Below are 13938 nucleotides of genomic sequence, written 5' to 3'. Positions count from 1 at the left end.
ATACATCAATTTCCACCAGCAATCTGCTTTGCTACATATATGTTACAACTTAGTATGATTAAATTGAAATTGGGTCAGTACAACTTATATTAGTGGCATATAAAATAACAGTGCAGAAATACACCTTTCAGTCCACTATGTTTGTGCGGACTCTCTAATAAACATATGAATTAAACGCATTATTTGTTTGCATCCAATTCCCTTTCAAACAATAGTAGTAAAATAATATTAGGCAAGATAAATGCATAAACAAGCTAATCCAGGCTGTGCACCAAGGTGAAGAGTGATACAGTGTAAAATCAGTGTGATTTAGTTTTTGATCAAACTGTAAAGCAGTTAGACACTATACTGGATTATGTATCCCTTCTTAGCAACAGCAAAATCCAGCATTGCTCTCAATTAGTTGCTGAGCAGGAGGAGCAGGAGCAGGAGGAGCAGGAGAATCGACGTTTCGGGCATAAGCCCTTCTTCAGGAAATGAAATTGCCTAGACAGAATTTTAAAGAACACACCAAGCTATCTATCTTTGTCTCAGTGCTAAGACAAATAAAGCTTTACAATTTTATTGTAATTGCCAATAGGAGGATTAGTATTAACAAAAGGGATATATTTCGTTATAAGGACTGAGTATTGACATAATGCACACCCAGCTCAAATGTTAGATAACTCTTACAAGTAAAGTAAACCTGCATTTTGCTGCAACAAGGTGTTTCCATCTGAGGGAGATCCTTTTGCTGCATATTATCATTTCCCATTAACCATCCACATGCCATCTGTTTAAAATGCCAAATTAGGGGCAGCAGGAATTGATTTAAGATTGCACATCTTGTGTCACATCAGGATCATATGGCTTGACAACACAATAAACTTTAATCCCATTCAAAGGCAGGTCTAGTGGGTTAAAGATTCAGTTGCAAGCCTAACCCTGTCACTTGTATAATTGTCTTACATACTATAACAAAGAATTATCAAGAATTTTGCCATTGATTCTAGTAGGCTGAAGCTTAAGTTCATTTTATTGTAGAAATACTTGTCTGGAAACTTTAGTCCTTCATCAAAGAAATTATATTAATTGCTTCCTTTCATATAATCCATCACATATGACAATTTCTTTCTTCCCATTAAACGCATCATCTCTGCTGCAGAATTCAGATGAAAGAAATATTATGCAATATTAAGTAGAGCCCTCCAATTGAATAAGATTTTGTATAAGAATGTAAAAATGAAGTGAGAGAATGAGAGAAAGTATGAGTGAGACTTCTAAAAAAAGACAATAGTAGAGACTTGAGATGCCACTACCCAAAACTAGCACAATATTTTTACATTAAAAGGCTTCTTTTCGAGATCGGAGAAGGAGCATTTCTTCTCTTATTGGTCCACAAGAATGGCAATAGACAATGATATGTGCAGGAGTAGGCCATTCTGCCCTTTGAGCCATTCATTATGATCATGGCTGATCATCCTCAATCAGTATCCTGTTCCTGCCGTATCCCCATAACCCTTGATTCCACTACCCTTAAGAGCTCTATCCAACTCTTTCTTGAAAGTATCCAGAAACTTGGCCTCCACAGCCTTCTAGGGCAGAGCATTCCATACACCCACGACTCTCTAGGTGAAGAAGTTTCTCCTCAACTCGGTTCTAAGTGGCCTACCCCTTATTTTTAAACTGTGTCCTCTGGTTCAGGACTCACACATCAGCGGAAACATGCTTCCTGCCTCCAGAGTGTCCAATCCTTTAATAATCTTATACATCTCAATCAGATCCCCTCTCAGCCTTCTAAACTCAAGTGTATACAAGCCCAATCGCTCCAATCTTTCAGCCTAAGATAGTCCTGCCATTCCGGGAATTGACCTCGTGAACCTACGCTGCACCCACTCAATAGCCAGAATGGCTTTCCTCAAATTTGGAGACCAAAACTGTGCATAATATTCCAGGTGCGGTCTCACCAGGGCCCTGTACAACTGCTGAAGGACCTGTTTGCTTCTACACTCAATTCCTCTTGTTATGAAGGCCGGCATGCTATTAGCTTTCTTCACTGCCTGCTGTATCTGCATGCTTGTTTTCATTGACTAATGTACAAGAACACCTAGATCTCTCTGTACTGCCCCTTTACCTAACTTGACTCCATTTAGGTAGTAATCTGCCTTCCTCTTCCTGCCACCAAAGTGGATAACCACACATTTATCCACATTAAACTGCATCTGCCATTCATCCGTCCACTCACCTAGCCTGTCCAGGTATTCTGCTAAGATCCTCTTCACATTTCACCCTGCCACCCAGCTTTGTGACTGTAAAAAAACCTCTAATTTGCTGAAAACAGCAACTATCGCTTCGATTTTACTGCTGGGTTTCCCCAACCCTGTTAAATGCAAACAGTGGATATTAAATTTAAATTAAGCCACAATTTCTCCGTGTGAGCCCAATTTAAATATAGCATAACGCTTCCAGTCTTGATGAAAAGAGGCATACCTGCTGTATTACAGTTGATTTTTAATTTTTACTCGCCATCACCCTCTCATGTTCTGAGGTTGTGCCGGCTCACTACATTGTATGAGCTGCTGCTCATGATGAAAATTGCTGCCACTATTGAATGTAACTGTACGAAATCGTTTGGTCTAATGTATTAAAGGAAAACCACTTTCTATCTAATCAGTAGAGTCTCTTCAAGTTAACAAGATATAGTTGATTGTATGTTATAAAGGTTACAGATTATATTAACAGACATAGTTATAGAGACTTTGAGAAGAAGCAGATGTTAGGCCCCACTTTTTTGAAATCTTCAGCTCTTCTGCTCAAATTTCCATATGACATCATCCAAAGTGGCGCTAATGGACTCCTTGTTATGAATCCTTTCAGACCCAAGGACATCTCCCATTCATTGTGGAGTGTGTATATGTATGGGGGAGTGGCAGGGAGGGGTCCATATAAAGCTAAAACTGTACTCTTATATTCAGCATTCATTATCTGACAAGGAAACACTGCTACTGTAGAGGAACATAAACATGCCTTGTACAGGAGTTTCTCCAGTCAAGGATTTTGTTTGTAAATTCTGAAGCCTGGGTGAAAGAGTTAAGGCATATTTTTAAACATCTGAGTGTTATGGGGTGAAGGGAACAGTGTAGCAGCTGAAGTAAAATATATTCCCATGGTAGAGCCTCAGACAAATTGAGAGACAGGATGAGAAAGTTTATGCTGAAAGGTCTGTGCTTTCTCACTGACAGAAATTAAAATGTTAACACGAAGTTTGCAGCCAAGTTGCAGAGATTTGGGATTTCAGTTTTACAACTCAATTCGAGACATGTCTGTCAAATCTGTAACAAGGAAGAAACATCCACAGTTCTGTACAATCATGGAAATATTATGAAGATGTATTATTTAATATTAATCTATAAGACCATTTACTGGACACATATCTGAATATTTTTGGAAAGATCATTTAGAAAAGCAAAAGACATTGGTAGTATCACTGATAGTGTTCTATTTGCAAGGAACAAGCTGCTAGGTTGGAGACGTGAAATCTGCAACATTTTCAGATGTCACATGATCCAGTATATGGATGAAAACAACATCCTAGATTTGAGCACTGAGAGGCTAAGTTACCTTAGGAGCAACAACTTTGTTCTCTCTCTTACTCTGAAAACCCTCTCATCAAATTGTGTAAATTGAAAATCCATATCTCACATGGAGGACTCCTAAAGGAGAATTTGAAATCGACAACATAGTCTACAGAACAGGAATGCAACCAGTTATAACTGGTTCAGGAAAACACCCAGTGGCAACAGCATGTATGTCCCAAATGTCTTTGCAATCTGTAAAGGTGTGTCATGACATCTCTGAATAGGTTGATTTAAAAATAAAACTGATCCTTTTCTCTGATTTTAACTGTTACTTGGCCAAAGTATTCTTGAGAGAACAATCTGCAGGGCTTAATGTAGATATTAAGGATGCAGATGCTGGAAACCAGAGTTGATTAAAAAGTGGAGTGAAGGGGCCCAGCAATTCAGGCAGCGTTGAGGAGCAGGGTCCTGATGAAGGGAGCCGACCTGAAAGGTTGACTTTCCTGTTCCTTCGATGTTGCCTGACCTGCTGTGCCTTTCCAGCTCCACTTTTTATTGACTCAGCAGGGCTTTAGTATCTTTTTCCCATGGACATGGAGGTTTTGTGTGTGGTTGACAGTTTTCAAGAAGGGTCATTGTATATATTTGCATAGTTTAAATGTATTTATTGATATCCTTTATCCATTTGCTCGAGTAAGGTTTGTCTGCAATAAATTAGTTCTTTATTTGTTTTATAAGGAATCTAGCAGACTTGTTCTGATACTGAACATACTGATTTTATATAATCAGATGAAACTTAGGCTAATTAGTCCCTTAAATACTTATTCAAGCAAATGAGTTCCTGAAGTAACTTTTTTATTGCAGACAAAACTTATTCTATTTATATAATTAAAGGTTCTCTTGAGGGTGATTTTTCTGAGCCATTTGAACAGCCCCCGATCACTCGGTGGGCCAACAGAGCTGGAGACTGCAAAGAAAGGGCTACACCAGGGAAATTACCACTACAGCCCAAATGGACTATTCAGAGGCATGTACATGCTTGCTTTCCCCTTCTGATTTTTAATTTTCTTTATCTTGAAGCATCCTCTTAATATCCAAGCTGGTCAGAGGTGCTCATCTCTCCTGGTGGAGCTGTTGAAGTTGAAGAGCTGCCAATCTCCCAATTCAGCCAGCAGCTTTGAGGGCTCACCTACTCTTCTCAATTAATTAAGCAGCTCGAAAACAGCCAATATGAATCCACTCCCTCACTGAGTCAGTCAAGTGGCAAGTGCAGGCATGGGACTCCGATTTAGTCCTGAAGCCCATGGTGACGGCCTACACACAGGTTGGAATGAAAATTAAAGTTTAAAATTTCACCCCATGGAATTGAGTGTCAATATAGAGTCATAGAAATGTACAGCACGGAAACAGACCCTTCGGTCCAACTCGTCCATGCCGACCAGACATCCCAACTCAACTAGTCCCACCTGCCAGCACCTAGCCCATATCACTCGAAACGCTTCCTATTCATTCACCCGTCCAGATGCTTTTTAAATGTTGCAATTGTACCAGCCTTCACCACTTCCATTGGCAGCTCATTCCATACACGTACCACCCTCTGTGTGAAAAAGTTGCCCCTTAGGTTTCTTTTATATCTTCCCCCTCTCACCCTAAACTTATGTCCTCTAATTCTTGACTCCCCCACCTCAGGGAAAAAACTTTTGTCTATTTATCCTATCCATGCCCCTCATAATTTTGTAAACCTCTATAAGATCACCCCTCAGCCTCCGACGCTCCATGTGAGATATGGATTTTCAATTTACACAATTTGATGAGAGGGTTTTCAGAGTAAGAGAGAGAACAAAGTTGTTGCTCCTAAGGTAACTTAGCCTCTCAGTGCTCAAATCTAGGATGTTGTTTTCATCCATATACTGGATCATGTGACATCTGAAAATGTTGCAGATTTCACGTCTCCAACCTAGCAGCTTGTTCCTTGCAAATAGAACACTATCAGTGATATTACCAATGTCTTTTGCTTTTCTAAATGATCTTTCCAAAAATATTCAGATATGTGTCCAGTAAATGGTTTTATAAATTAATATTAAATAATAGATCTTCACAAATATTCCATGATTGTACAGAACTGTGGATGTTTCTTCCTTGTTACAGATTTGACAGACATGTCTCGAATTGAGTTGTAAAACTGAAATCCCAAACCTCTGCAACTTGGCTGCAAACTTCGTGTTTGCATTTTAATTTCTGTCAGTGAGAAAGCACAGACCTTTCAGCATAAACTTTCTCATCCTGTCTCTCAATTTGTCTGAGGCTCTACCATGGGAATATATTTTACTTCAGCTGCTACACTGTTCCCTTCACCCCATAACACTCAGATGTTTAAAAATATGCCTTAACTCTTTCACCCAGGCTTCAGAATTTACAAACAAAATCCTTGACTGGAGAAACTCCTGTACAAGGCATGTTTATGTTCCTCTACAGTAGCAGTGTTACCTTGACAGATAATGAATGCTGAATATAAGAGTACAGTTTTAGCTTTATATGGACCCCTCCCCGCCACTCCCCCATACATATACACACTCCACAATGAATGGGAGATGTCCCTGAGTCTGAAAGGATTCATAACAAGGAGTCCATTAGCGCCACTTTGGATGATGTCATATGGAAATTTGAGCAGAAGAGCTGAAGATTTCAAAAAAGTAGGACCTAACATGTGCTTCTTCTCAAAGTCTCTATAACTATGTCTGTTAATATAATCTGTAACCTTTATAACATACAATCAACTACATCTTGTTAACTTGAAGAGACTCTACTGGTTAGATAGAAAGTGGTTTTCCTTTAATACATTAGACCAAATGATTTCGTACAGTTACATTCAATAATGGCAGCAATTTTCATCATGAGCAGCCCATTCAACCTCTCCCTATAGCTCAAATCCTCCAACCCTAGCAACATCCTTGTAAATCATTTCTGAACCCTTTCAAGTTTCACAGCATCTTTCCGATAGGAAGAAGACCAGAATTGCACTCAATATTCTAATAGTGGCCTAACCAATGTCCTGTACAGCCGCAACATGACCTCCCAACTGCTGTATTCAATACTCTGACCAATAAAGAAAAGCATACCAAATTCTTTCTTCACTATCCTATCTACCTGCAACTCCACTTTCAAGGAGCTATGAACCTGCACTCCAAAGTCTCTTTGTTCAGCAACACTCCTGAGGACCTTACTATTACGTGCATAAGTCCTGCTGAGATTTGCTTTCACAAAATGCAGCACCTCACATTTACCCAAATTAAACTCCATCTGCCACTTCTCAGCCCATTGGCCTGTTTGATTAAGATCCTGTTGTATATATTCAGTAAGTGAAAATTAAAGCAAGAATCACATATGATGTAACATTTTAAATTAAAGGGTAATGATCATCCATTGTGCACACCTCGTGCTGAATGTGCCAGCGACGTCAACTGAAAATGCACCACCTTATTGCATTGTAGAAACATGTAGAAAAACTGCAGATCCCACCTCGTGTAACTGTCTGTGTGGAGTTTACACATTCTCCCCGTGTCTGCGTGGGTTTCCTCCGAGTGCTCCGGTTTCCTCCCACAGTCTAAAATGTGCATTTAGGTGAATTGGCCATGCTAAATTGCCCGTAGTGTTAGGTGAAGGGGTAAATGTAGGGGAATGGGTCTGGGTGGGTTGCCCTTCAGAGGGTCGGTGTGGACTTGTTGGGCCGAAGGGCCTGTTTCCACACTGTAAGTAATCTAATCTAAAATTACAGGATGCATAGTTTTGGGAATTTGACAGGCACAATAATAGAATCATAGAGCTATACAACATGGAAACAGACCCTTCAGGTCCAGCTCATCCATGCTGATCAGATATCCTAAATAAATTTAATCCTATTCGCCAGCATTTGGCTTATATCCCTCTAAACCCTTCTTATTCATATATCCATTCGGATACCTTTTAAATGTTGTAATCGTACCAACCTCTACCACTTCCTCTGGCAGCTCATTGCATACACACACCACCCTCTGCATTAAAAGGTTGCCCCTTAGGTGCGTTTTAAATCCTTCCCCTCTCACTTTAACCGTATGCCCTCCAGTTTTGGACTTCCTCACCCTGGGAAAAAGTCCTTGTCTATTTACCCTATCTGTGCCCCTCATGATTTTATAAACTTGTATAAGTTCACCCCTCAGCCTCTGATGCTACAGGGAAAATAACCACAGTCTATTCAGCTCCTCCCTATAGCTCAAACCCTCCAACCCTGGCAACATGCTTGTAAATCTTTCTGAACCCTCTCAAGTTTCACAACATCCTATCTACAGTGGGGCGACCAGAATTGCACGCAGTATTCCAAACCAATGTCCTGTACAGCTGCAGTATGAACTCCCAACTCCTATACTCAATGCACTGACCAATAAAGGTAAACATACCAAATACCTTGTTCATTATTCCATCTACCTGCGACTCCACTTTCAAGGAATTATAAACCTGCACTCTAAGGTCTTCTTGTTACTGCTCCTCGGATGTTGCCTGAACTGCTGTGCTCTTCTAGCACCACTAATCCTGAATCTGGTTTCCAGCATCTGCAGTCATTGTTTTAACCAGTAACACTATCCAGGACCTTACCTTTAAGTGTATAAGTGCTGGCCTGACTTGCCTTCCCAAAATGCAGCGCCTCACATTTATCTGACTTAAACTCTATCTTCCACTCCTTGGCCCAATGGCCCATTTGATCAAGATTCCATTGTACTCTGAGGTAACCTTCTTTGCTGTCCACTACATCTCCAATTTTGTGTTATCTGCAAGCTTACCAAACATACCTCTTATGTTAACATGCAAATCATTTATATACATGACAAAAAGCAGTGGACCCAGCACCGATCCTTGTGGCACACTGCTGATCACAGGCTTCCAATCTGAAAAGCAACATTCCACCACCACCCTCTGTCTTCTACCTTCCAGCTAGTTCTGTATCCAAATATCTCGTTCTCCTATTAGTCCGTGTGATCTAACCTTGCTAACCGGTCTAACATGAGGAACCTTGTCCAACGCCTTACTGAAGTCCAAACAGATCATATCCACTGCACTACCCTCTTTGATATTACTTCAAAAAATGCAAGTTCATGAGACATGATTTCCTATGCACAAAGCCATCTTGACCATCCCTTATCAATCCTTGCCTTTCATATATAGTCTTTCAAATTCAGGGACACCAGTAATCTCCCAATGTTGATTTAAACAATAGAATAACTTAGGAGAACATAACAAAGAAACCTTGTATTCTCAATTCATTGCTGAAATCTTGCACAGGTTGCACATGCAATCCCCTGTCTTTAAGAAAGGCTGACATGAGATTCACTCATAATTCAATGGAACTGACAGGAAACAACTATCAGCAAAGATGAGTCAGCTTGTTCCGTCTTCTCTAGAAAATAAGGTGCAGGCACAGGTGTTGGCCTGAGGTGGACAAGGTTAAAAGTTACACAACACCAGGTTATAGTCCAACAGGTTTATTTGGAAGTACTAGCTTTCGCAGCACTGCTCCTTCATCAGGTAGCTGTGGAGCAGGATCATAAGACACAGAATTTATAGCAAAAGATTACAGTGTCATGCGGCTGAAACAACATGTTGAACAAATCTAGATTGCTGTTAAGTCTTTCATCTTTTAGAATGGGTTGCAGGTTTTGGTTCATTAATATGTAACTCCCAGAACTTCTTTTAAGTCACATTCTCGAGCTAACTAAGGTTTTATAAAAAAAGGTGACATCTCAGCTCAGAGAATGAATTAAAGGTGTGAGGTTAGAGTCTGTATATATCCCAGACTGGTTCTATTTCCAAAGTATGAATTTATAAAATGTTACATGGATTGACTGCCTGCAGATTGTATGAATTTTGAGCAAAATAGAATGTGTCGGCAAATACAATTCTGCAAGTGCAAATTCACCCCATAGACTTAGATGTGTGTGCGTGCATGAGAGAGAGAGAGAGAGAGTGTGAGTGTGTGCATGTGAGTGTGAGTGCGCATGAGAGAGCGTGTGTTTGCGTGTGTGCATGCTTGGTAGAGTGTGTGTGCGAGTGTGATGGGGTATAAGCCTATGAGGGGGAGTGAGTGAAAATGAGTGAGTGTTTGTGTGTGAGAGAGAGAGAATGAGTGAGTGTAGTGGGGTCAATTGTAGTGTCATGGCAACCACTGCAAGAAGTGTCAGAGTGTTGACATGAATACCACCATTACATGTGATGACACCACCCACCACGTATGGGGCAGATACTCATATGACTCGGCCATCATTGTCTATCTCATATGCTGCAGGCAGGGATGCCCTAAGGCATGGTACATTGGCGAGACCAAGCAGACGCTACAACGGATGAATGGACACCGCGCAACAATCGCCAGACAGCAATGTTCCCTCCCAGTACGGGAACACCTCAGCAGTCAGGGACATTTGGCCCAAATCTAAGGGTGACCTTAAGTTATTTTGAGAATGTGACTTAAAATAAGTTCTGGGATTTACATATTAATGAACCAAAACCTGCAACCCATTCTAAAAGATGAAAGACTTAACAGCAATCTATGTTTGTTCAATATATTGAATTGAATTGATTTGAATTTATTGTCACATGTACCGAGGCACAGTGAAAAGCTTTGTCTTGCAAGCAATACAGGCAGATCACAGACTTCATAATAGGTAAACAGCTGCAAAACAAAAACACAGGTAAGAGTTTGTCAGTCCATTCAGTATTCTAACAACAGTAGAGTCGAAACTGTTTCAAAACTGGCTGGTGCGTGTGTTCAGGCTTCTGTACTTTCTCCCTGGTGGCAGAGGTTGTAGAAAAGCATTGCCAGGGTGGGATGGATCTTCGAGAATGCTGGCGGCCTTTCTTTGACAGCAGGGCTGGTAGATGGATTCTGTAGATGGGAGGTTGGCCTTTGTGATTGTCTGGGCTGAGTTCACCACTCTCTGTAACCGACTCCGATTTTGAATGATACAGTGGTATATGTTTCAGTTGCATGACACTGTAATCTTTTGCTATAAGTTCTGTATGTTATGATCCTGCTCTACAGGTGAAGGAGCAGCATCTGAAAATTAGAGGAGTAGACATAGAGAAGATATTTCAAGTGTAGGAAAGACCAGAACCACAGGTCAAAAATATGAATCACTAATAAATTAACAGGAAATTCAAGACAAGCTTCTGTACTTAACGAGTGGGTTGAATGAGAGGTTCAGTTATGACAGGGCAGAGCTGAAGAAAAATTAAATGTATTCAGATGAAAGTTAGATAAGCAGGAGAATATAAGGATTATTTTAATTCATTCATAGGATGTGGGCTTTGCTAGCTAGGACATTTATTGTCCATCTCTAATTGCCCTTGAAAAGGTAGTGGTGAGCTGCCTTCTTAAAATAGTGCACTCCATGGAATGTAGGAACACTCAGTGATTTTAGGAATGAAGTTACAAAATGTTAACTCTGTGACTGAAGAAATAGCGATATATTGTAGTTCCAAGCGAGGATAATGTGTGGCTTGGAGGAGATTTTGTAAGTGGTGGCATTCCTATGAATCTGCTGCCTTATTTTTCTGGGAGTAAGAGGGCACAGGTTTGGTGCTGGCAAAGGAGGCTTAGAAAGTTCCTGCAATACATCTTATAAGTGGAACTGAAAGCTATCACTGTATGTCAGTTGATAAGGGAGTACATTTTCAAAATGATGGATGGGGCGCCAATTAAGCATGATACTTTGTCTTGGTAATATTGAGAGTCTTGAGGTTTGTTTGAGTTGCACCCATCCATTCAAGTATTCTTTCACATTCTTGACTTGTGCCTCGATGGTGGTTAGTCAATGAGAGACAAGAGGTGAATTACCCACTGCTTTGAGGCCACGTATGGGTTCAGGAGACGCAGAAGGCCTTGAAAATAGATTCCTGACACACACAGGAAAACTAAGCTCTCTGTTTTTGTTATTGACATTGATCTTTGCAAATTCAACAATATTCTGACATTAAAATCAAGGTTTCACAACCACAACTGTTAAAGTCTATGTATCTCTCATGCTGTTATAGAACAATAATATTATTGTTTACTTTTGTATAGTTGTTGAAGTGCTTAAAATAGAATTCCTTTTGGATTTCCCACCATTCTGTATGTGTTGCTCGCATGGAGTTCACAGTGTCTCTGAAGTATTGCCACACTTGTACCCTACATTCACATTATTGGCACTTCTTGCTGCAACAACGTTGCTATTACACAGTTCACAAAGGACATGGAGCATCTGGCCAGTAAACTTGATTTAGTTTATTGACTTACTGAACAATTTTAACAAAAAAAGTATCCATAGAGTCATAGAGTCATACAGCACAGAAACAGACCCTTTGACCCAACCAATCCATGCTGACCATATTCCCAAACTAAACTAGCCCCACCTGCCTGCACTTGGCCAATATCTCTCAAATTATTTCCATTCATGAATTTATGCAAATGTCTTTTAAACATTGAAACTGCACCTGCATCTACCATTTTCTCGCTACATAATGATATATTCACACATTCAATGAATTAAATAGTTCATTTACTTCTATAAAATATTAAAGATTCAGTGCCGTGTGTGCATTATATTTCATTCAAGTAGTGGAGGTGAATTTTCAGAGATTGCATGTTTGGAAGCCAGCACTCCATTAAAGTGTGCCATGATTTCAGGTTGTTCAAGAGGCATTTTGTATAAGATGGCCCTTTTTTGCCTACTATGATATTTCATAGTCATTCCTGTGGTATAAAGGTAGGCCTGCCATTTTAAAAATCTTTAAGATGAATTAGCCCTGAAAGTTCCTTCGCCATTAAGGGCAATTCCAGTGCAAATGGATTGGGAGTTCATTGGCAGGCACTGAATTTGGGCAGGATCTGAAAAGGTTTCCACCTTTGCTTTCAGTATCAAATATAGCCTGCAGCAAAAAGTATTTTTAATTACCCAGACTTTGTCCTGATGTCTGAGGAAGTGGGGCTGGGAGATGACTTACCCATGCCCAAATTTCCTTGGCTCATTTAGCCACCTGATCTTCTGAAAACTGGGAAAATAATTTAGTGCCCAGATAGTTTTAGGGGCAGCATTAGAATCCACTAGAATTTCCAAGCCATAACATGGTCTGAAAGGCCAGACATTTTGTCACCATATTAGTTTAATTGGTTGTTATTCAAAGCAACCTGCTCAAGTGGCCATCCAGCATCACAATATCCACCAGCAAATATTTGCCGGTTGAAGAAGGCAAACTCACCACCACCTTTTCAAGAATAATTAGGTTTGTGTATAGGTTATGTACATCCTGTGGCACAGTGCTCAAGTGGTGTGTCATAATATCTCTGATCAGGTTGATTAGCCATGGTGTGGAAGAGCCGGTGTTGGACTGGGGTGGACAACGTTAAAGATCACACAACACCAGGTTATAGTCCAACTGGTTTATTTTCTGAGCGCTGCAATCTTTTGCTATAAAATCTGTGTCTTATGGTCCTGCTCCTCAGCTACCCAATAAAGGAGCAGTGCTCCAAAAGCTAGTGCTTTCAAATAAACCTACTGGACTATAACATGGTGCTGTGTGATTTTTAACTTTATCCAGGCTGATTCAGAAAGTTGTCCATAAGTATTTAGCAAAGATCAGCCACCAACAACTATACTGACACCTAGGGACTGAAAACTGATCTGCTCTGAAATACGTTTCATATCAAATCACCAGGATTAATCATAGGCAGTGTTAATATTTCCATCAAGCTGCAATTTATGTCCTTTATTCTCTTTTTATGTCTAAAGGTATGAGGCAGATAAAGCCTGCTTCCATACCTAGATTTTCTGGAACAGGTCACAAGTCTGTTGCCAGGGAGGATAACTTGAAAGGCACCGTTCTGCATCAAGCATGGCTGACCATTAAGTTTAGGTAGGCTTACCATCTGCCTTCCCAGAAGGAAAAAACAGTAAAACTGAAAAATGTAACGTATTGGCCCAGCTTGCCTATTATGCATCAAAATGGGGGCCCATTTCCAAGTTTTACTGTTTATTCCCTCTGGGATCAATCACATTAGAAAGACACTTTCCATTTAATCCTGGGGTGGAATTTAAACCCAGTGTTTCTGATTCAGAGGCAGAGATGCTAACACTGTGCCATATGTCTTCCATGCAGCTCCATATTATAGGTGCTAGAAATCCGAAATTAAAGAAAAATTGCTGGAAAAGGTCAGCAAATCTGGCAGAACCTGTGGAGAGAGAAACAGGTTTGTTTCTTGACAGGGAGTATGGTGGTAAATAAAAAGATAAGCAACAGGTTAGCATGTGTGCAGGATGGTTTAAGTTCAAGGCAGACTATGAAAGAAGCTAAAAGGAAGGATAACTCAGGAGATATT

This window comes from Chiloscyllium punctatum, chromosome 16, assembly GCF_047496795.1.
Source record: "Chiloscyllium punctatum isolate Juve2018m chromosome 16, sChiPun1.3, whole genome shotgun sequence".
NCBI lineage: Eukaryota > Metazoa > Chordata > Chondrichthyes > Orectolobiformes > Hemiscylliidae > Chiloscyllium > Chiloscyllium punctatum.
The sequence above is the reverse complement of the archived record's forward strand: the minus strand, read 5'-3'. Positions refer to the sequence as shown.